The sequence below is a fragment of the Panicum virgatum genome, chromosome 1K (assembly GCF_016808335.1).
Source record: "Panicum virgatum strain AP13 chromosome 1K, P.virgatum_v5, whole genome shotgun sequence".
NCBI classification, from domain to species: Eukaryota; Viridiplantae; Streptophyta; class Magnoliopsida; order Poales; family Poaceae; genus Panicum; species Panicum virgatum.
Window position 1 is genome coordinate 38948074 of NC_053136.1, and position 24813 is coordinate 38972886.

Here is a 24813-nt window from a genome sequence, read left to right on the forward strand (position 1 = left end):
GGATATACTTTTTTTGATGCAACAAAAGGATACTCCTATACTTTAGTACTCCTTACAAAAAAATGGGAGTAACTGAGTAACACTGGAGAAAGAGAAACACAAACACAGCTGATGCTTATTAGAATGCTGAGAGGAGAGAGAAAAAACACGGCGTAAGACCTAACAACAACAACGCTTTTTCCCCAAGTAAGTTGGGGTAGGCTCTTGGACCACTACTACAAAACAGGCATTTGTTCCTGGCCATTTGTCCCGGCAGCCTTTAGGCCCGGGACAATAGGTGGCTTTTGTCCCGGGTCCAACGGCTAGCCGGGCCAGCGGGGGGACGGGGGCCTTTTGTCCCGGTTGGAGACACCAACCGGGACAAAAGGCCTGCGTAGCCTTTTGTCCCGGTTGGAACCACCAACCGGGACAAAAGTCCCCCCTTTTGTCCCGGTTCGTGCCTCCAACCGGGACAAAAGGCCTTGCGCCCCTTATCCCCTTCCCTCTCCCCCCGCCCGAGCCATTCAGCTCACTTGTTTTCTTGCTGTTCTTGGCTCGGGATAGAGGAGTTCTTGCTCATTTCTTCACCACATTTGTGAAGATCTTTGATTCCCCGTCCATCCATCTGCTCTAAAGGTTTGGGGCTTGTTTTTCTCTTCTTCCTTGGCTTGTATAGCTCATTTCATACTTTAGAAATAGAGAAAATGTGTAGCTAGCTCATTTCTTGGACATTTAGCTAGCTAGATTGCATATGTAGGTGTAATTTTCTTTTAGATTTAGATGAGTATATGGATAGTAGAAATTTTTAGAATGAGTGTAGATACTTCATGTGATGTACTTGTATATATGACCATATTGTGGATAGTTGATTTTTTTTATTCGTGAATGAATTAATGAAATGAGTATATTATAGAATTTTTTGTATTATGAATGGATTATTTTGACACTCTAGTGATGTATTTAATCAGGCTCACATTGAAACCATCTAGAAGCTAAAAAAATCTTTATTTCGAAACAAGTATACGTCGTTAATCTCCATCCAACGGTGATGGCACTACCTTTCAGGGATACACGATGCGCTATAAGGACGTCGCAAATCGGTTGGTCGCATCACCAGCACTTCCGATTGATAAGAAGACAGCATTTGACGCAGTCAGCATGCCGTTGTTGTACTGAGAGCATATGAACGAGCATGCTGCCTGTGCCAAGTGCTGTGCCTATTAATCGTAAATGTTGGTGCTGCGACTAGCCGATTGGTGACATCCTTGTACCGCACCGTGTCCCCCCGAAAGGCAGTGTCATCACCGCAGGGTTGAGGTTACTGACATATACATTTTCAGAAATAAAGGTTTATTTTTCTTCTAGAGGGTTTCTGGATATTGAAAAGAGTGTACTCCTGGAACTGAAGGGTGTCAAAGTAATTAGAAGTTATAGAGATTTCTTTCAATTAATTAGAGATTTCTTGAGGATTAATGATACATTTCGTCTTTTTTATATAATTTCATTGTTATTTGCAAGAGTTATTAATCTGATCATTGTAATTGTAATAGTAAATAATTTTTGCTTTGTAATGGTAAGAATTTATAATTTTGTGGAAAATAAAGGTATTTTTCAGTAAAATATGGCTTCAGCATCTGGAGGGAGTGGCGCCGGTGGGGGTGATCGTTGTCCTTCTGGAGAGAAGGGCACAACTCGAGTAGGTCGTCGGTCCAAAAAACCTAGTGCTTTTCATAGGGCAGCGCTCCGTTATTTGGAAAAAGAATATAGAGAATGCATGGCAAGGGGCGAGGAACCTCCGTTTGATCTTGAGGATTTATTGTGGCGTTACGGTTCGTCACCACCAAACTCGGAGGTTTCAGCTCCGCCATCTTATTCTGCGCCAGCAAGAAATCCGTTAGAACATTCTGCGTTCCAACGCAAGGACGGTTGAAAACCTATGTGTTGTTGACCGAATTTTTAAATTTCATGTATAGTACTCCTTTGTTAAGTTCTGTAATGGATTAAGTACCCCTTTTAATTAATCAAGATGTATGATGGATATTGCATATCTTTTAATTATTCATGTTATGTTACATTTAGTTTAATTTAGGTTTGATATATTTTATTTATTCGATACGTGTAAAGAATTCAAATCGATTTATTTAAAATGCAGATGGACCGGCAATGGATGTACAATGCTGACCGACGTTCGAAAGAATTCATTGATGGCCTGCATTATTTTTTGTCTGTGGCTGAGGCAAACAAGCAGAATGGTTTTATGTGCTGCCCGTGTGTTCATTGCAACAATAACAAGGATTACTCATCTTCAAGAATCCTACACAGCCACATTTTCGCAAATGGTTTCATGAAAAAGTATGTTTGTTGGACGAAGCACGGAGAACAGGGGGTTACCATGGAAGACAATGAAGAAGAAGATTTTGACGACCACTTTCCCGGGAATGCTGGAATCGGTGCATTCGATGATGATATTCCCATGGAAGAGCCCGAAGTAGATGTAGCAGAAAATGATCCCAGCGACGATCTGGGGCAAGCATTGCACAATGTGCAGGCAGACTGTGAGAGTGAAACGGAGAGGTTGAAGTTCCAGAAGTTGTTAGAGGACCACCATAAGTTGTTGTACCCAGATTGTCAAAATGGATTTAAGAAACTTGGCACCACCTTGGAGTTGCTGCAATGGAAGGCGACAAATGGTGTATCCGACAAGGGATTTGGTGAATTACTCAAACTTGTTAAAAAAATGCTTCCTAAGGACAATGAATTGCCTGCCACAACGTATGAAGCCAAACAACTTGTTTGCCCTTTGGGACTGGAAGTGCAAAAGATACATGCATGCCCCAACGACTGCATCCTCTACCGAGGCGAGTACGAGAATTTGGATGCATGTCCCGTATGCAGTGCATTGCGTTACAAGATTAGAAAAGATGATCCTGGAGATGTCGAGGGGGAGCCTCCCCGGAAGAGAGTTCCTGCGAAGGTCATGTGGTATTTGCCTATAATACCACGTTTGAAGCGTCTGTTTAGAAATAAAGATAATGCTAAGTTGATGCGATGGCACAAAGAGGAACGCAAGAAAGACTCGATGTTGAGACACCCCGCTGATGGGTCGCAGTGGAGAAAAATAGATAGAACGTACCCTAAATTTGATTTGGATGCGAGAAACATAAGGTTCGGTTTGAGTACGGATGGCATGAATCCTTTTGGTGAGATGAGCAGTGGTCATAGCACTTGGCCTGTGACTCTTTGTCTGTACAATCTTCCACCATGGCTCTGCATGAAACGAAAGTTCATCATGATGCCAGTGCTTATCCCGGGTCCAAAGCAGCCCGGAAATGACATTGATGTGTACCTAAGACCATTGGTCGAAGAACTCTTATTGCTCTGGGGCGATGAAGGTGTACGGATGTGGGATGAATACAAACAGGAAAACTTCAACCTACGAGCATTGCTGTTCGTAACGATCAATGACTGGCCTGCTCTTAGTAACTTGTCAGGACATTCGAACAAGGGATACAAAGCATGCACACACTGTTTAGATGATACCGATAATATATGGTTGACTCACTGTAAGAAGGTTGTATACATGGGTCATCGTCGGTTTCTTCCCATCAGGCATGCGGTACGAAAGAAGGGCAAGCATTTCAAAGGCCAAGCGGACCACCGAACAAAACCGATGCACCGTAGTGGTAAAGACGTCTTCAACATGGTAAAAGATCTAGAAGTTGTTTTTGGAAAGGGATCTGGTAGCCAACCTGTTCCGAATGAAAACGGAATGGCGCCCATGTGGAAGAAGAAATCTATATTTTGGGAGCTACCATATTGGGAAGTCTTAGATGTTCGTCATGCAATTGATGTGATGCACCTCACGAAGAATTTTTGCGTCAACCTGATAGCATTCTTGGGAGTGTACGGAAAGACAAAAGATACAGTAGAAGCACGTCAAGAATTGCAACGTATGGAAGAACGAGATGCCTTACATCCACAACAGCGAGATAATGGACGACAATACTTAAGTCCTGCCAGCTATACTCTTAGCAAGGAAGAGAAAGAAACCATGTTTGACTGCTTGAGCAGTATAAATGTTCCATCTGGATACTCATCCAATATAAAAGGAATCTTAAATTTGGCAGAGAAGAAATTTACAAATCTCAAGTCCCATGACTGCCATGTGCTTATGACCGAACTTCTTCCGGTTGTGCTGCGGGGGATTCTGCCTGATAACGTCCGGTTAACCATCGTGAAGATATGTGCCTTCCTCAACGCAGTTTCTCAGAAGATAATTGACCCGGAGAATTTGATAAAGCTGCAAAACGATGTGGTGCAATGTCTTGTTGGCTTTGAGCTGATATTTCCACCATCTTTCTTCAACATCATGACACATCTTCTAGTGCACCTTGTCAAAGAGATTGATATTCTCGGACCAGTATTTCTACACAACATGTTCCCATTTGAAAGGTTCATGGGGGTACTCAAGAAATGTGTTCGTAATAGAGCTCGTCCAGAAGGAAGCATCGCTAGTGCCTACGGAACTGAGGAGGTCATTGACTTTTGTGTTGACTTTATTGATGACCTTAAACCGATTGGAGTCCCTGAATCGCGATATGAGGGGAGACTAACTGAAAAGGGTACATTAGGAAAGAAATCTTATGTCGGCACAGATGATTTCTCATTCAAGAAAGCGCATTATACGGTTCTTCAACAATCATCCTTGGTTGACCCATATATCGAGGAACACAAGAAAATTCTGCTCTCCAATTTCCCGGAAAAGTCTGAGGCATGGATTACACGTGAGCACATGAACACTTTCTGCAGCTGGTTGCGGAAGCATCTAATGCATAACATGGATATAAGTGAACAACTGTTCTTATTGGCTAGGAGACCATCTTGGAATATCTTAACATACCAAGGGTACGAGATAAATGGAAACACATTTTATACGATAGCCCAAGATAAAAAGAGTACCAACCAAAACAGCGGTGTTCGTATGGATGCCACGGACAATAATGGAAAAAAAGACACATATTACGGCTACATTGAAGAGATATGGGAGCTGGATTACGGTCCCAATTTCAAGGTGCCTCTATTTCGTTGCCAATGGGTTAAGCTATCTGGAGGAGGGGTAACAAAAGATGAGTATGGGATGACAATAGTTGATCTCAACAATCTTGGGTATAGAGACGAGCCATTTGTCCTAGCCCAGGATGTCGCTCAGGTTTTCTACATTAAGGACATGTCCAGCAAGCCAAAGAAGGGGATCAACAAGCAAAAGGATGAGCCTAAGCGACACATAGTTCTATCAGGAAAGAGAAACATCATTGGAGTGGAGGACAAGACAGACTTTTCAGAAGAATATAATAATTTTGTTGCCATTCCACCTTTCGAAGTAAATGCTGATCCATGCATCCTGCTTGTGGCAGAACCGCCTAAATTATCCCGGCTCAAGTGCGTAAACCATCACCATAAAGGCAACATTAGCTTAAACGCACTTCAAACGGAACAATTTTTGGTCTGTCGGGTAACGTCCCGATACAACCACCGATTCTTGGATCGAACAAGCATACCCCGCACGAAGGCGAGTCCAGAGATATTACAACCAAAATTTTTACAACACAGGCATAGTAATGATTACAAACCAGTTGAAAACCTTATTACAAAGCCAACTTAAGTACAACAGTTATACAAGCCAGGATTATAAGTTCAGAGTCTAAACAGCGGAAGATGAAACACGATCACTACAACACGTCGCCAAAAGTATACCAAGCTAGCCCAAGCATGGTATCACTTGTCATAGTCATTGCCGGCCGAAGACGTATCCCATTCTACGGACCAGCCAGGAGGCAACGAGCAAGGATAGGTCAAGCTAGCGACCTGATCCTCAAAAGTCATACCTGAAAAAGGGTTTCAACAGCAAGGCTGAGTATTCTAATACTCAGCAAGACTTAACCGACAACGGGTAAAAGTAGCCCACCTTAGCTAGACTATGCAAGGCTTTGTAAGGCTCTGGTTTTTCCTTTGCTGAAAAGCAATAAAGAGTAGGTCCTTACTTTCAAGTTTTAGCTTCAAGATTCTAGTTGATTAACCATTCTATGTATGCATCTACTAACCAAACATGTTGGAACTTCTAAGCAAACATCAAGATTAATAAGAATATTGTTGCTCTTATTACTCTGTGTGGCAAAGAGATCAAGCAGTCTCATTTCATCGTGAGAGGCGGACGATTCTGAATCGAAATTCAACCTTGCAAGGGTAACCTAGCACACACGTCTGGAATACCGTCGGGTCATTCCCAAACAACCGTTAACCTTTCTTTCCGGCTTGTGGATAGTGCCACTCTCCCCGACTACAGGGCTCCAAGGCCGAACCTTGTCCCTAGAAGTCGTAGTGTTGCGCAACATATAATAAAACCTATCCCTACTGAGAGAGTGGGAGGTATATCCACTCCCCGGTCCAATCGGCTACTAGGCTTGCCGCGTACCATATTTACGGCATGTGACTAGTACTTTCAAAAACTTAACCAGCACTACCACACACCGCGACCTTAGCAAGTTCATCAACACAGACGGGGTCTCACATAGGACATGATATCGAACACAACCCCGTCCGTCGTCCTTATATTGATAACAGAAAGTAAACAAACAATTCCTATAAAGCTCGCGAGTGACAGGCAATCACTCGACTTTTACCGTTCCTATAAGCTTAGCAGATAGTCGAACTCAGGTCTAGTGTTCAGTACATAGGTTCCTAGGATCATGCATCTAGGGTTTCAATTCAAATCCTAAGAACTGTAAATGCACAAGTAAGTAATAACAGTAAATGATAATAATTTGAAATATAGGTTATGTCCGGGGCTTGCCTTCTCGGTAGTTGCTAACTATTTCAGCGCTAGGCTCTTCCGAACTTTGGTTCGGGGCTTCAGTTAGTTCCGCAGTGTTTACTTGAGCGTCGAGATCACCTCCGTCAGACTCCGGAATCAACTCGTACGTCCCGTCTGACAAAGTAGTCGTATCTATATGTAATGCAAGAACAACATTATAAACAAGCATGGGCAATCGTTTACAGAGTAGTTAAATAACAAATTTAACTACACAAGACATCATGATCAACAGCACAAAAGAAGTTAACTAACTTCATAAAATGAGGGGTGGTGATTTCCTATACAATTAAGTCATGGTTTGTAAATAAATCAACAACTCAAAGTACAAATAGTAATAAAATATACCAAAATTACACTAAACAGAAAATGAACAAAGTAATCTACCCTACAAAAATCATGCCAAGACATGTAACCATTTAATCACAACAAATCATTTATGCAGGCAACACCTAGTACAAGCTTGAATTATACAGATCAAAATAGATCAAAACAGAAGCTCAAAATTTAACAGGAGATCTACACAGGTATGATATATCTACTGTGAATTTTTCATGATTTTATCTACACCGAAATAATTCTGAGAAAATAAATAAAACAGACAACAGATTAGCAAGATTTATATTTTAGCCCCTGATCTAGCCATGAACTAAGGCTCAAACTTCCTGGACAAGCTAATATACTCCAGAAGAACACTCAGGAATATTTTCAGGATTTAACAAGAACAGAAACTATTTATCATAAATAAAGTATACTAAACAAGGATTAAATCAAATAAAAAGCTACAACAAAGAACTTATCATGAAATTTTTATAGCAAAGCTAGTGTAACAAGAGTAAACTACTACCAAAATTTCAGAGCAATATCAGTTTTCAAGTATCACATAATAAAAAGATTAAAGAACTAGTATTTATACACCTAGTAACACAAAACAAAATCTACAGCAAAAACTTGCAACTAAAGCCTAACATATTATGGTTCTACTGCATAGAGCTCTTCAAGAGGATTCCAAAACATCAAGATTTGCTAATTTACGAATTTTCTACGAATTGATATTGAATTTCAAAGATCACTGAAAAACATTGCAAACCAGTCCCTAAGGCACTGTTGCAATGGGTCACTGACATCGCAGATAACCCCCTGGGCTTTCTCAAATTCAAGCACGCGGTCCTTGGGTCGGGTCAGAGAGGGGAGGTGAGGTTTGACCGGCCGTTTCCCGGCGAGGGACTCACCGGCGGCGAGGTAGGAGGGGTGCGTGAGCCTCACGGGTTCAAGGCGCACCTCTGGGTGCTTGGAATCGAGGCTAGGGTGGTCGGAGGTGGGGTGTCGACGGCGAGCGGCGGCTAGCGGGCTCGGAGCACGGCGGCGAGGTAGCTCCGGTAGGTTTGGGCGAGGGAAAAATGGCCTAGGAGCTGCGCGAGGTCGAGGCGGTGCTAATGGTGGGGGATGTAGGGGTGGAGCGGGTCTGCAGTGGCGGCTCCGCAGCGGGGTGGAGCTCGCCGGGGTTCAAGCGGGGCGGCGGTGGTGTTCTGCAGCGTGGGAGCGAGGATGGAGCAAAGGGATGCACAAAATCGAGTCCTGGGATATGTGTAGTGCTCGGGCGCTCGCTAGAAGAGGGCGGCGTGCTCTGCAGCGGCCGTTCCACGGCGGCGTCGCGGTGGCGGCCGTCGGGGAGGTTCTGGGCGCGGCGGGGGTGCGTGGCGAGGGGTGGAGGCTCCAGCGCGAGGCAACAGGAGGGGGAGGAGCTCGCCGGCGACGCGTGGAAGCCAGCGCACGGCGAAGTAATGGCCGGGAAAGCCGGGAAGGCGCTCCACGGCGGCGCTGTCGGTGGCCGGCGGCGAGAAGCAGAGCAGGGAGGGGGAGATGGTCATAAGGGTGATTTTGCAATTACCAAAAGTTCCAGGGACCCCACTGTAAAACAGCGATAACTTTTAAACCAAAGCTCAAATGAAAAAGTGCCCAACATGAAAGTTGTTCAATTTTTCAAGAGCTACAACTTTGATGTTGTGCAAAAGTTTATTTTACCAAAGAATAGAGAGCTAAATTTGAAAACACAAGAGGGATTTTAAACTCTAGGAATTTTGTCTTTTTCAATGCAAAATCACTTCAAATGTAGACTTACAAGCAAAATGACTACCATGCATTAAATGCACTGAAATTTTGCACAAACACCCTCCTCTAAAACTATAATTGCTCAACCTATTCAACACAACTGCAGAAAGGACCTTGCATAAAATCATAATTACACATATACCCTTTCATAATTACAAAAAGATCCTTTTTAAGCATTTCAAGCACATGATGCATAGTAAACATACATAATTACTGTGCAGACACCTAATTAAATTACTGTGCAAACACCCGGGGTGTTACACTGCTAGCCAATGATGATGCTCCATACTTGCGCCGTGATCATAATCAAGGGACATTTGTGAAGAGAAAGTCTGTTACCGCTAATCCTTCATGTACTTGAATCATTTTATATTATTGTATAAAAACATAATCGCAATTCGAATACTTTTATTATATATGTACTGTACAATTATACTTTATGTGTTATTTATATTATTTTATATATTTTTCACTTAATTACTAGACTCAATTATAATTTTCATTCAATAATGGATTACTCAACTAATTTTATTTATTTCATGAAATTACATTCACATTAACACACTATACTCTCTCACTAACACACACAATCTCACTAACACACACTATCTCTCAAACTCACACACTACTCATTAATATCATGAAATTGCTTAATTTTATCTAAAATTCACTTTTTAAACGTTAATATCGTGATAGAATCCACTTTCTATCGAAAAGCAACAGTTTGAAAAAAAAATCACCTAATATATTTTTGCATGGTCAAAATAACAAATATGATTTCAAAAAAGTTAGATATTTCATTGACCCAATCACTTGAATGAAAATTAATTATTTTTGTTGCGTGTATCAAGTTTATATAGAGATAAGAAATTTTGTTCCATAATTTTTGGAATCATAATTTTATTAACTGAATTAACAAATGAAAGCCAATTTTAAAAGAGAAGTAAAAAAAACAAAAACAAACATAACATTAGGCGGGAACGAGGGAAAACGGGCCCCTTTTGTCCCGGGTGGTAGATCTACCCGGGACTAAAGGTGGGCCGCGGGCTGGGAATTTTCCCGGCCCGCCCAAAAACCCCTTTTGTCCCGGGTGAATCCACCACCCGGGACAAAAGGTCCTTTTGTCCCGGGTGGTGGCTTCACCCGGGACAAAAGTCCCCCCCCCCCATATATTTCCTAGCTTCCTCCCTCCTTCGCCCTTCCTCCCTCCCGCCGTCCGTTCCCCTGCTCCCCCCACCGCTCGAGCTCCCCGAGCACCGCCGCCGTCGACGTCGCCGCCCAGAGCCCCGCCGCGCGAGCCCACGTCACCGAGCGCCGTCGTCCCTGCGAGCGCCGCCGCCGTTGACGTCCGCCGCCCTCGTCTTCGCCGCCCCCGGCCTCCACTCCGCGCGCGCATTGGTATACTAGCAAGCTGTTGTAAAAAAAATTCGTCTTTCATCGTATTATTGGTATTGCGCACCGCATTGGACATGGAGGATCTGATAGTGTTAGAATCGATTGATGAATGACTATGATCAGGAGCTAATTATTGTTTTCAGCATCTTGAGCTTTGAAGTAATTTATTTAAAGGTTGAGCAGTAACATGCTACCAGAAGAAATTAAGGTACTACTAATAGATGGATCACTGATCTAGCATTGTGGAACAATAACTATGTAGATAATTTTTACCAGAATTCTGGCAATTGTCGAATGTAGTAAATGTTAGCAAGGCATTAGGTATTGTTAGAAACAGAACTACCGGAAATAGGTAGCATCATATACCTGTGAATTGTAAGTAAACCATCATGAGTTATTAATTCTTATTAGTCCATATTTGTACATATCCCGCTCATGAATTTTTTTTATGAAAGGCACAGTTTTGAAAGCAGAAAAAGTAAAACACTACTCTGCTTTTCTATGTGCATGAATAGTATGCTCATCTTTTGATGGATCACATCATATATTGTACATGAATCTGTATTTGCAACCTTCTTTTTTTGATAGTTATTTGCAACCTTCTTGGTTAACTAGACAAAGTTCCTGAGTTATTTGCAACCTTCTTGGTTATTTTGACATGGAGAGAGTATCATATACAACTTATGGACCCAATTCTATAAAGCCTAGCAAGGAAGCCCCAAATGCAAAAGAATCATTCTCTCCGTCTCTGCTCATAGCTCGCCCTGAGCCCACGTCCCCCCCGGCTCCGCGTTCGCCCCAGTGCGCCTCCGGCCCTCGGCTTTGAGCCCTTCGCCTTCGGCCCTCGGCCCTCCGCCTATCCCCAGCCGCAAATTTCTGGAGTGGATTATTTAGATAATTTTTAAGGGTTTTATTTGTATTCATATTTTAGTTACGATGGACCCGCGACACACAGACGCGGAAGACGAACAGTTCCTGTTGAATATGATTGGCGAAGGTCAAGGAGATGTCGCTGAACAAGCTGATGATGGCAGCAATACCGACATATATTTGAATATGTCCGGTGATGGAATTGAGGCACCATCTATTCAGGATGACGCTGCTGCTGAACAAAGTGCTAATGTACATATCAAAACTATACTTATTTGTAGTGACAATCATATTTTCATCTGAATCTATATGAATACTATGAATGTTTTTTTTATAGCCGTCTGGATCATCGTCGCAGCAGAAAAAGACGAAGCGAGGCCCAACAAAAAACTGGAAGGGCGGTTCATTATAATGGAAGTTGGTCCAGATGGCGAACCGATCGCTCCAGAAGCTGCCGCCAAAAAATTCATAAGACAATCCGGATGTATTGTCAGGGACCACATCCCGATCAGCTTTAGGCTCTGGAAAGCTTCCAATCCAAGCGAGGAACGGGATGCGGTACCCGAAAGAGAAAAAGAATGGTGCTGGCGGGAGCTTAAGAAAAACTTCACGGTTCCAGCTGAATCCGAAGAGATATGCAAGCGCTGGACCCTGAGTAAGATGGCCGAACAACTGCGATCATTCAAGAAAATTTTGACGAAGAAATATATCAAGACCGGGACCACACCCGTATTTACCGGCGAGCTCGAAAAGCTCAGGGGTCACTGGGATGCATTTGTGGAATACAAGTCTTCAGAGCTTGGGCTTCAGAAGGTGCAGAAGGCCAAAGACAACGCCTCGAAGAAAGTGTACCATCACACTCTAGGCCAAGGAGGCTACAAGCTTGCAGTACCCAAATGGGAGAAGATGGAGCAGGATCTGCTTGACAGAGGCATCCGACCTGCGACCATGAACTGGCCTGAAAGGTCAAGGACCTGGTTTTATGGTCACGGGGGAAGCTTGGACCCATTGACTGGTGACTGCATCTATGGGCCAAACATCCAGCGAGCAGCCCAGAGACTACAGGAGGCCATACAAGCAGCGGCCGAGGGAACATTCCAGCCGGATAGAGAGAGGGACGAGCTGACTTACGCCCTTGGGAATCCAGAGCATCCGGGCCGCACAAGAGGCAAAGGCGTGGTTCCGTGGAAGTATGGGTTCAGGGATTACATTGATTCATATAGAAGCCGGCAAAGAAGAAAGAATGATGAGCGGGAGCACCTGCGAAGGCTAGAGGAACGGCTCATGTCACACGATCAAAGACTGGAGGAAGAGGTTCAACGCCAAGTGGCCGTAGCAATGAGCCAGCAACAGCAAGCGCAAACGTTGCCTCCAGAGCCTAGTGTCGCAGCCGATCACCTGTCTCAGCGGAAAAGCAGCTGCGCTTCCACAGACGTCGCCGCTGCCGAGCCCATGGGGATCCAGGCCGCAGTTGAAGCGTCGGCTCCGCAGCGATTTCCAGTGGATGAGATCACCCACCGGACACCTTGTGACCTGCAGACTGCCGTTAAGAACTTAATGTTCACTGTTGCGTACGGTACCGCCATGCCAACCGAACCAGGCGACGTGTACCACGGGCAGCAAATTCCGCCTAGATACACAAGAGTTGGCGTGGAGCAGGTGTGCCAGGGTTGGGAGACGCTCGAGCTTGATATTCCTGGAGGCGATGGGGAGAGGACACTAGCAGAAGCCATTCATGGCTACATCCTATGGGATAAGCGCTACATTGTCCTAAAGTCGGATGATCAAACACCAAGACCGGCATCTCAGCATGCCTCTCCAAGACCGGCATCTCCGCAAAACTCCCCAAGGGTAGCACTGTCTCGGCAAGGTTCACCGGCACATTCTCCATCACCATCATCTCATGCACCGATGAACACTCAAGCGTCACCGTCGCCTCCATGGTCACCCCCTCCGCCGCCGGCAAAGAAGCAGAAACGGCCGCCGGCAAAGAAGGTAGCTGCACCGGCTAGGGAGCCTCCAAAGAAGAAGGAAAAGAAGAAGAAAACCAAGGAGGCTCCTATTAAACCCTGGGACATGAGCCTTGAAGAATGCGATCGGATAACTCAAGAAAGAGTTAAAGAGCACTTCAAGCCGAAGCCGAAGCCAGAGCCCGAGAAAGTCATAAATCCGATAGATTTGAAATTTTTTAAGGGAATGTGCGAAGCAAATAAGAAAAAATTCATTCCGAGAGACCCCCCTTCAGACTACGAACGCACAATTATCAAAACTACTGAGAAAAAGAAGAGACAATCAAAGTCGTCGTCGTCCGACGTTCCACAGCTCGGAGCCCAAAAGAAACAATCAATAGAGCCTCTCGTAGTGGGACAGACGACGCAAGAACAAGACTTTGTTACATTTCTGAAAGAATCAAACCTGACGGCCGCTCAGATTGCAGGGGGAGAAGATATTCCAAAGGCCGATGTGGTCGTCAAATGGACGTTTGAGATCGGCAAAACTCTTGTACCCCCCGAAGTAGTGTCTGTGCTTCCAACGCAAATGTATAAGCTGCACCAGCACTACATGCGTGCGATGGCCGATTGCATCTTCATGCAGGGCGCAAAGATTAAAGATGACGATTTCTTACGGGGGGAGGCCATTATATGGATAAACTTGGAAGAAATTTACCAACTATTCCATCAGGAGGCCCTCGACATCTCTATGGTCGGCTTGTGGGTTCTGTAAGTATTTTACTCTCCTTACGTATTGTTTTGCATGATCTCAACATACTGATCTCTTGATTTATTCGGTATCATGTAGAATGGAGATACATACTTGCAGAAGAAAGGGATACTCTCACCTCGGCTTCATCGACCCAATTACTTGTAATTGGAGGCTTCTACGGGACAATCCCGATGACATATTCTAAAACTTGTTCAAGTACATAAGCGTTCATCACAACAAGCAAATGATATTGTTTCCTTACAACTTTGCGTGAGTGATTCCTTCCGTCTAACTCTTTCTATTCTATAATCGAATTGTTTAAACCTTAACTACCAAGAACTGCCTCCGTATAATCTTGCAGTGAACACTTTGTCCTAATTGTCATAATTCCCGAGAAGAGCCTACTCGTGGTTATGGACTCATTGAGGAGACCTCCAGAACAATACGAAAATCTTCTTAACATGATGAAAAAGTAATTCTACCACTACTCCGTCCATGACCGATAATTTGAATCACTTTGTTACTTGACTATAATTGTTCTAATCATGCACAGGGTTTGGAAAGAATTCGCTAAAAATCATCCAGGCAAATTTGACAAGGAATTGAAGATCAAGACAGATTTTCCGGTACGCGCTTGGATGATTCGTTGCACGATTCATTAGTTTTATTATATATTCATGTAAATACCTGATAATTTCTTCTCTCTTAAAGTGTATGAGGCAGAAACCAGGCACTGTATTGTGCGCATACTATATATGCGAGAACATCCATGGTCTGGTAGGTCCTCCAAAGGGCTGGACAGATTGGGAGGAGGAAGTAAGTAAAAAACTTGTTAATATTTGAACTCGTATTTTAATTAGTCAAAATTAATTATCCCCTTTTTCCATAGGTCGGGGAGATGCGCGATAAACTCATACCGGAGGAAAAGATTATGGCGATTCAAGAACAATTCTCCGGATTTATTGTTGAGCAAGTCCTCGATCCAAAAGGCGAATTCTACTATGATGGAATATCTAATATTGACAATCACAGTAAATATGACAATATACGCGTATATATGTAATTAAGAACGAATATAACTATGTAAATATATATGTGTGTCTATGTATTAAATTTCTATTTATGAGTATGTATGTATGTATTAAATTTCCAAAAGGCGAATTCTACTATGTAATTAAGAACGAATATACCTATGCAAATATGATGGAGTATGTATGTATTATATATATAAGCACTCCAATAATATATATGTGTATATATATATTTATATAATATTGGTCCTAGACATTTTCATATGTAAAGGAATTCACATGTATAGATATGTGTATACATATATATAAGTGAATTAATTTATATATGAAAACTATCTATGACAAATATTATATAAGTAACTATATATATGTATATATTAGTGGAGATCATACACACTGAATTCCAATACATAAGTTTAATTGAAATGCAAAAGTATAATTGAAATAGAAAAAGAATTGAGAAAAGAAAAACATGAAGAAAAAAAAGAGACCTTTTGTCCCGGTTGGTAACACCAACCGGGACAAAAGGGTGCGCCAGCCACGTGGGCGCTGACTGCACCTTTTGTCCCGGTTGGTGTTACCAACCGGGACAAAATGTCCTCTTTTGTCCCGGTTGCCACACCCGGGACAAAGGGCACCCCCTTTTGTCCCGGACAGGCATTCCCGGTTGGGAAACCGGGACAACAGCGATTTCCCAACCGGGACAAATCAATGTTTTTGTAGTAGTGGACCAACTACAACAACAACATAGCGTAAGACCTAACATAATAAAATTTTGAAAAAGAAGGGGTGTTGGCAGGAGGAACACACAAACTCCCCCCGCGAGAGCTCCTTGGAGCTTGATCCTCCGATTAGGGCTACCCGGGCTGCACCAACGGTCTGATGGCCAAAGGTGCGTACGTCGGGTGCAGCCGGGAGAGCTCAACATCGGGAGGGTCGAAGAACCCACAACCGGCCAACTCCTGCCCCCTAAAGGCTAGGGTTACAAAGCCTGCGCTGCCAGGCCCGGCGGGGAAGGGGTCAGGACGTCTCTTCTTATGCCGGTCTCGTGTGGTCCAGATCATCCTTTCGGTACTAAATAACACATGGCATCATGTGCAAATAAACACCCGTTAGTGAAGAGTACGTTGAAATTAAAAGATCGACTAGCTGATTGGGACCTGCTCCGCCACGGGCTCGTTTATTTGAACCATTTGGTCAAAAGGGCCGGCCTGCTGGGTTCCATATGCTTGATCAGCAAGGCCCACACAAGTATTCAGGGCATGACAGGGAACAACAAGGCCGCTGGGTTTAAGATGATTGTACACTCTGATCCAAAGCGGATCACATCACAAATCACAAAGGTGTAAAAGATTTTAAAGGAGTTCAACTTTAAAAATAATAAAAATAAAAAAGAGAGTTGACAAGGGGGCACCGTTTCCAGTTAGCTTCTTCTGAAGCATAGGTGCTGATGGCACCCCCGCCAGGGTTTTTTTCCCGACCGGTTAACCCAAACCGCCGGCCACCAGTTTCGGTTTACCGGACCGGTTTGACCGGTGGAAACCGGTTGAATTCAAATCCAAATTCAAATAAATTCAAAAGCTCACGTGCAACCGGTTCCGACCGGTTTACCGGCTGGTTTTACCGGTCGGTTTGACCGGTTTGAATTCAAATTCAAATTCAAAAGCTCCTGTGCAACCGGTTTACCGACCGGTTTGACTGGTGGGCTTTAATGGGCCGGCCCATTTTTTTCTTTTTCTTTTTTGATATAACTTTAAATCCCCGCAAACTATACTAAATGAACGATTTTTTGAAAAAATTTGATACCATTAGATTCATCGCAACTTGAAGTATTTTTAGGATTTTTTTAAGAATTTTTAATTTTTTAAATTTAAATTTAAATTTTGAATTTTGGCCGATTAGGTACCGGCCGAAACCGGAACCGGTGGGAACCGGTGGCTCCATGAGAGCAAACCTGAACATCCCCCTCCAGCCAACCCTGCCCCCCAGAAGCGTGGGGTGACAGGCCGGCGCCACCAGGCCCGGCGTGAGAAGGGACAGCGCGTGCTCTTTCATCCTGGTCTCGACGTGGAAGGGTTTTCGGTTTGGCACTAAAATGCATTGTGCCATACGTCTAGGAAAGTACTACGTAAGTCACGACAGTGCCTGTAGTCCTGTACGTGACTACATGTAATCCGGAAGACCGCTGTGTCAATGCACGGAAAGCCGGCCCGGGCGTGTTGCTGGTACTTTCTATGGTGCATCCGCGCAGGGCATGGCCCCAACACTATGGGAGCACGAGCAACCTAGCGTGTGTTTGGTTTGGAGATATGTTGGATCTATCCCACGTGCTTTCCACGCGCTCCCTGCAATACATTTATCCGTCTCTCGAAGCTTCCTACCATGCTCCGCCCGTTCGTCCCAAATCTATATCTATATCTATACCTATTACTAAAATGAGTAAGGTTTCTACCCAAATTTTTAGTTTGGTACGTTGATTTGATCCGCCTATGTTATTGACAAGTGGGCCCACAGTCCATCAATCGGAATCCTAATAGGAACCCGAACAAATCAATACGAATCTCAATACAATAAAAAACCGGACAATTAATACCTCACGCGGTCATACATGTTGTGCATGGAGTTTTCACCGAAAAAATTATTGGGCCCATATATTTATGGATAAAATTTATATTATTCGTAGTAACGCACGGGCAAAATACTAGTAAAAAAAGATCAACTGCTCAAACTGTTCATCAATATAGTATACAAAATACACCAACCAAACCCCTCCACGAATCTTGAAGTAAGCTTGTCCGCATATTTATCTGGCGCACACGCCACCCGCGGTTAAATATTTGCTCTCGTCCAGGGGTTTGAGGGGGCAGGTAAGTTGCAGCCATCCCAATTCCCAACACCCACCATGTGGCCGCGGCCGGGTTTGCTGATTTGCGCCCGAGGGTAGGGATGGCAATAGATCGGGTAAGGTGTGAGTAAAGTAAATACTCGTTCGCGGCAATACTCGAAACTCTAAGACATACCCCTCCTCACAAAGTTTAGCGGGTAGAATTTTATATCCGTACTCGTACCCAAGTTTCAAGTACCCACCATCTATATTAATAATAATATAAATAACTTATCAGTTGGTCATATAGACTAGCACATTTTGAATTTATCGCATACAAGAGCGAATGCAAATCATTAGTAAAATAGAGAACTAAACAGTTGATCCTGCACTATTTTGTTTCTTATCTTCAACATATGTTTTGTAGTTGTATGTAAGTAAATGCGTTCAATTCTAGCTATGTATTTCATCTAAAAATGTCACAATAATATGCATACATTTCACTACAAAGAATAAACAAAATAACACATATATTACTTTACATAATCTTATTATCATTCTACGTAGTTCATACAATAAAAAAATGAGATATAAAATTCGAGAATGATATAGGTTTATTAGATTATTAATTGTATTTTGGATACACAACATACTTCCTCTATCCCACAAAGACCGTTCGTTTAGAAAATTTCAGACATATTACTAGTAGTGAAATATGATCATGCTACTTCTAATTAACTAGTTGTGATTGAAGACCGCGCTATTTATTTGGTTCCCTATATCCTCAATAAATACAAAGCATTGAAACTATAAAAATAACATCCACTTAAACATTTGATTGGCTATTTGCTCTTGTTAATACAATTATCTTTTGACATTTGATATTACTTTAATTAGACGGACTTTACTACAATCTAAACGGACAGTCTTTGCGGGACAAATTTAAAGGCTAAACGAACCGTCTTTGCGAAAGAACCGTGGGTAAAATTGCCATTCCTACGCCGCGGATAACCCCTACTCACTCGCGCCAGATGGGAATCCGGCGCGGGCAGGCAGGGATTTGCGCCCGCGGTCCACGACTTGCGCCCGCAGGGATTTAGTAACTGGATCCCCTGACAGAGGGGCCGCAGCTTGCCGAGCAGGGGTGATTTCCCCTTTCTTTTGGACGCCGAGCAGGGGTTCCTAGGAGAGAGAGAGAGAGCACGCTCGCCGCTATGATATATATACATACAGGCAGCGAGCGGGGAGCCTTCTCCGGCGGATTTCCCCTCTCCGAGGAATTAACCTTAACACCCAACGCGGCGCGGCGCGACGGAGAGGAGGGAGATGCCGATCGGAACGATGCGCGGCGACGGCAAGGCGGAGAACCCGTGCGTGAGGCGGTTCCGCCACCGGCGCCTCTGCTCCTGGCTCTGGCTCCAAGGCTTGCAAGCCACGGCCGAATCGTACGTCCGTCCCTTCCTCGTTCGCCTTCTACTAATAGTCTAATTCGTCTTCTCTTTTTTTCAAAGCTGATGACGATGATGTTTGCTTCGTTGGTCGCTGATCCTAAAAACGATGGTGTTTGGTCGCATGCGTCTGCGCGTCGTGCAGGATGCTCAACGAGTCGGACGCCATCTTCGACCTGCGGCGGCTGCGGGGATTCGTGGTGGGAGGCCGCTGGTCCGACGCCCTGCGCTACCTCGCCCGCTTCCTGCCGCCGCCGGACACCAGGCGGCCGCTCAGCGCCGAGGCCATGGCCCTCCGCCTCTTCCTCGGCGCGCACAGGTCCTTGGCCAACATCGTCGCCGGCGAAGATGGAAGCGCCGCCATGTACGCCCAGTACCTCAGCCACGACAGGACCCTCTGCCACGGCGCCATCAGGCTCCGCTCCATCATGCTCAACGTGATCTGCTCTCGGCAGCAAGTCAGATATGTGCATGCATGCAGCAGAGAAGATACAAATTTGAGCAGTCAAAGCAAATGTTTGGTGCCGTTTGCTCTTCTTGTTTCATGCATGTGCCTCGGATTAAAAATCAATTTCGTGTTAATGATGATGATAATAGGGACTTGATTGACTGGGAGTGTGTGAGGCTCAAGGCGGCCTTGATTGTCTATACGTTGGTTCATCGGACTCCGGAATTAAAAGAGCTCGTGTTTAGGCCGGACGGCCCAATTAATAAGCCTCACAATGTTCTTCCTATTGGGTTCGGGTATAGTGTTAAGCTGAAATTAATTTGCACTTCTCCTTGTTTCTTATGTTCTGCTTCCACACTAGCTTGCCCATATCTAGTTTCATTGCTACTCCATCGATTTGATTATAATGTTGTCAGGTTCCACCGGAGGTATCCTCTCAAAAAACAAGCCCACTCAATCTTGCCAAGCACTATCTTGGGAAAACAAGCCCGCGGGGCAAGAGCCTCTGCTCTTGCCAAGCACTATCTTGGGAAAAGGAGAAGGTACTCTACTGAATTACTGATACTTTTATTTTTTTGCTTATATGAGATGAACGATAAAATTCTCATCACTAGCTCAATCCTGCTGTTTATGAATTTCTTTTCAACCAATGCATTTTGGTAGTGTGATCGCTCACAGTTTTTCTTTCTTTCTTTCTTTTCTTTTTTGTGCAGTCTGCTGGCTATTTCGAGTCCCTCTCAGGAATCATGTGATGGTAAGATACCATTCTTTCTATAAGCATTTTGCCATTAAGAAATTGGACTGGTAACATTTGCATCTGAGCAATGTGTCTTCCATTGCAGAACTGTCCATGTCCAAGGCACTAAACTGGGTGGCAGATATTGTTGGTAAAACAAGCTTGTCTTTACTCTAAATGAAGCTCATATGTGATTTATCATGGTAGCTTGAGCACACATCCAAGTTATACTTTTATACAAATTACATCATAGGTTATCATCACAGTTAAAACTGGTCTGACATGTCTCTTCTGTTGACTACTTTATTCAGGATTGAATTATATTTGTTCGTTTTTGTAGACAGACAATGTGTTATTATATTTACTGATGATGAACTTGTCTGATCATCAGATGAATGTTTAAAAGCTGGTAAACGTGTAGAGTCCCATCAGGTGAATCCACTTCAGATAAGTGTAACAGAAGGTAAGTTCACACTTTATTTTTTCAATCCAACAAAGGTACCTAAGGATATTTTCAATGTGTAAACTTTATACCTAGATTTTGCAATGGACGTTTATTTATTTAGTCATTTTCCATAATAAAATTATGCCAACCTGCTTTCAATCACTATATTTGTTTCTACTTCAGTATTGGCTTCACTCCTTTCTTTTTAGATGGTGGCCCTTCATGCCCCGCGAAAGAAGAGCAAACTAACAGTCTAACACATTTCATATCATGCAAAATTAGGGCCAACTCTCTCACCTTAGATTTGTTGCTGCTGTGACTAATTTCATCATTGTTACACACAATGTTTTGCTCCTACTGCACTAATTTTATGACTATTATTGTTAACATCAGTTCCAAGCCATTACCAGCCTCCATATGATTAATTAATCCCTCTAGCTTCTCATTAGTAGTGAACACCAAGTGTAACATCCTTAGTTGTTTTCAAACAAGGACATATCTTTATTTGCACATTTAGTCTAGGAAATTGATCCTTGGTAATGGGATGTGTGCGCCATTGATAATGATATTTAACCTAGTAGAGACATGCAGTACGCTGTGTCGATCCATTGTTGAAAATACACAGCTTTTGTTGTTTCAGACTTTTTTTTTCCTAAATGCATGCAGTTTAATCTTGCCCACTTGCTCTGAGAACTCTATGAGTATATTTCTTAATAAGTAGTATCTTTATTAGCCATAAGAATCCTTAGGCATCTTTTGTAGGTTGCTTCACATCTCTTGTTTACTTGACACTTCTGTGTAACATCCTTGTTAGGTTTTGACATGTCTATTTTTAACTATTAAGTACCTTGCTAGCTAACCGTTTTAATTGTTTTTGTTATAGGTTCCAGTGTTGTGTTTAGTGGCTTGATTTTGAACCATGAGATGCCATCAGTGGCAAATGAAGGTAATCTGACAAAACCGTGTGCTAAGAACGTCTGCTGCTCCAATCTTGTAGAGTATTTTGGTACTTGGACAGCACTACTAAAATTCGGTTCTCTTGTCAGTCACAAATGCAGGCAATAAATTGGCGAGCCATGTAGGATCGTGGTGGCATTAACTACTAACTAGCTTATAATGATAGTCTAGTGCCATTGTAGGATCGTGATGGTATCTTATGGTTGTGATTCATACAAAGCATTTTGCATGAGTTTTATGTGCACTATAATTAATAACTACACTGCCATGTAGTAGCAACATCAGACCACTGCTGCCTGTTTCCATATCTGATTGCCACAACTCAATGTAGGTACCCCTGCTGCTCCTGTCTCACAAATTATGAACTTCACAAGCCATGCTGAAAACCATGGTAAACTATTGGCCTCATGATGTGTTTTTGGACATACTCTATCTGCCCATTTCTCTGAAGCTTTTAGCTGCTAAGGAACAGTATGTGTAATATTTAACTGCACTACTCCAAGTAATTTTTGTACATAGCTGTTTTGTTGAAGTATCATGATTGGCCATATGCATGCATAGTTTCTTATTTTATTCTTTAATTTTTGAAATGAGCCAGGCAGAAGAGGTTCTGATTCTAGGGTTCTTTTTTTTGTAATATAGAATGCTAATTCATTTGCTCCTTCTAGTTGAAAACTGATGGTCAATAGCTTGTATTAGATAGCAAATACCATGCGAAATTCTCCCTATTTGTAAATGGAGGAGAAGTGGTTTCAATTAAGGACCCTTGACATAACTTCACCTCTGGAACCAAAACTTGCCCTGACTGAACATCCCTTATGTAATTCGTTTGGTCTACATGGAGTATGCTCATATTCACCTTTTTTCTGCTGAGGTTATTTTTAAAATATCTGCCTAAGTTTTCAATTATATTATTAAATTTTCTATTCAGATGTTATTTGTTTGATGTTCATGATAGTCTTAATAGAATTTCAGTGTAATAGCCTCATCAAACTTTTCAGATAGCTGGTTGCCAAAATTTTTGTTCCACGTCTATTTTGTACAATTTGTTGTGCTCCCATTAGTATTCAGAAATCAGAACTGACTGAGGGAGCATAGACCTGTTTCAGACATTCCACAATGTCATATCTTCCTGCACATGTGCCTACAATACCTCCCAATACTGCTTACAGCTACTACCCTGATTCTTTAGTTGACCCACGCTGATAGGTCTTGTTCCTTAAATATTTCATCATTGTTCTTTTGTTGGTTACTTCTACACTTTGGGTATGTTTTATGTGCATGGAAGTTCAGCAAAAGAATTACATTGGACTGCCTTTCTTAACATTATTTTGTAGTAATTAGTACTAGAGATGGTTGGGGTATGTTGTGCTGTTTTACTAATGTTTCGTGTAGCAGTAATGATAAACTGATCTCTGCCATGAATATGCAACTATGTTGTGGACTTGTGGTTTTAACGTTAGAAAGGAATTAAACTGCATTATAACTGATTCTTCTTCTGACTTATCATAGTCTCCGGAGTAGCTTTACTAATCCAAAATTTAAATTAGAGTATTTATTTCTCAAACTTGGTAGGGACCTCATTAATAAGCCCCTAGTATTCTGGTAAATTCATTTTACAGCATGGGGCATGCACTTAACTGTAGATTGATGGCAGACGTTTGCTTCTGCCTGTAATGTTCTCTTGGCCGTTAATAATGTTCGTTCTTGGACAACACTAACGCAGGACTGCATGCAGGCACCGACCATTGAAGCTAGAGTTGGTGGACATTGGCAGCACAAGACAACGAGCGAGCCAGGAGTTAAGGAAGTCGATTGACTTCTCTCAACCAGTGCTGTTAGATGATCTTCAGTTCTATTCCTTACTGCTACTTGTGCTACATATGTTGTGTCGAGCTAGCCCTATAAGTCTCTCATTAAAAGTTAGAATTTGTAATGTTTTTAAGATGTTATCGTGCAACTCTGTTACTTGTTCTATTCCTACTGCTACATATGTTTATTATTGGTGTCAGTGTACCAGACCAAGAATCTCATGGATATCGTTTTGTTAAATATACGTGGGGCCTGATTATTTCTTGGTTTCCTTGGACAACTGCTACATGACCAGCGTCTCCATAGCGTTTGAAGACGTCCTAGTTGGCCTGCCGGGTCTAGGCCAACCCAAGGTGCATCTGCCCCGACAGGATCCGTCTTTCCGGATGGACGTTCGTTGGATCCTCCCCGGAGAGACCAATCTGGCCGGTCCACCATACCGGTCTGACCGATTAGTGTGGCAGCGCTGCAAGGTGTGCTGTTGCGTGCTCCACGTTCAGTGCTTAAGTATTTCACGCGGTACGTTTTCACGTCAACGCACAGCTGCTGTTTGCTAGAATGCTGTGTGAGGAGAGAGGGAGCTAGAGAGAAAAAAAAAAAAAAACGTATGGTAGCTCATCTCTTGTTGTCTAGCTAAGAACCTAACAACATAATCTCTTTTTTTTTCATGTAACACATGTACACGCCCGAAAAAAAAATCTTGTTACAATGCCGATGAAAAGTAAAGAATCTTTTTGACAACTGATCATATTTTTTTAAAAAAGGAGTTGGCAGGAGGGAACACAACCTCGCGAGAGAGCTCTTGGATCTTGATGTCCGATTAGGGCTAGAGGAGGGCAACTTCTTATTACCCCCATCATCCTTATGGTTGACACTAGAGCACTGTGATGATGAAAAGTAAAGAATCTTTTTGACAACTGATCATATTTTTTAAAAAAAGGAGTTGGCAGGAGGGAACACAACCTCGCGAGAGAGCTCTTGGATCTTGATGTCCGATTAGGGCTAGAGGAGGGCAACTTCTTATTACCCCCATCATCCTTATGGTTGATGGAAAATCCACGCCGCTGGGTCGATCCAGGGGTGTGAGACGCCGCCCCCCAGCTGCAACGAACGACGCTCTCTGCCTCAAAGTGCGTAACGTCGGTGGCAGCCGTGAGAGCTCATATCATCGGGAGGGTCGAAGCC

General features: G+C 43.1%; 1 pseudogene; it reads left to right on the forward strand.

Annotated features, from left to right (window-relative positions):
* Nucleotides 1-18829: 18829 nt before the first annotated feature.
* Nucleotides 18830-23827, forward strand: LOC120706670 (annotated as a pseudogene).
* The last annotated feature ends 986 nt before the right edge of the window (nt 23828-24813 follow it).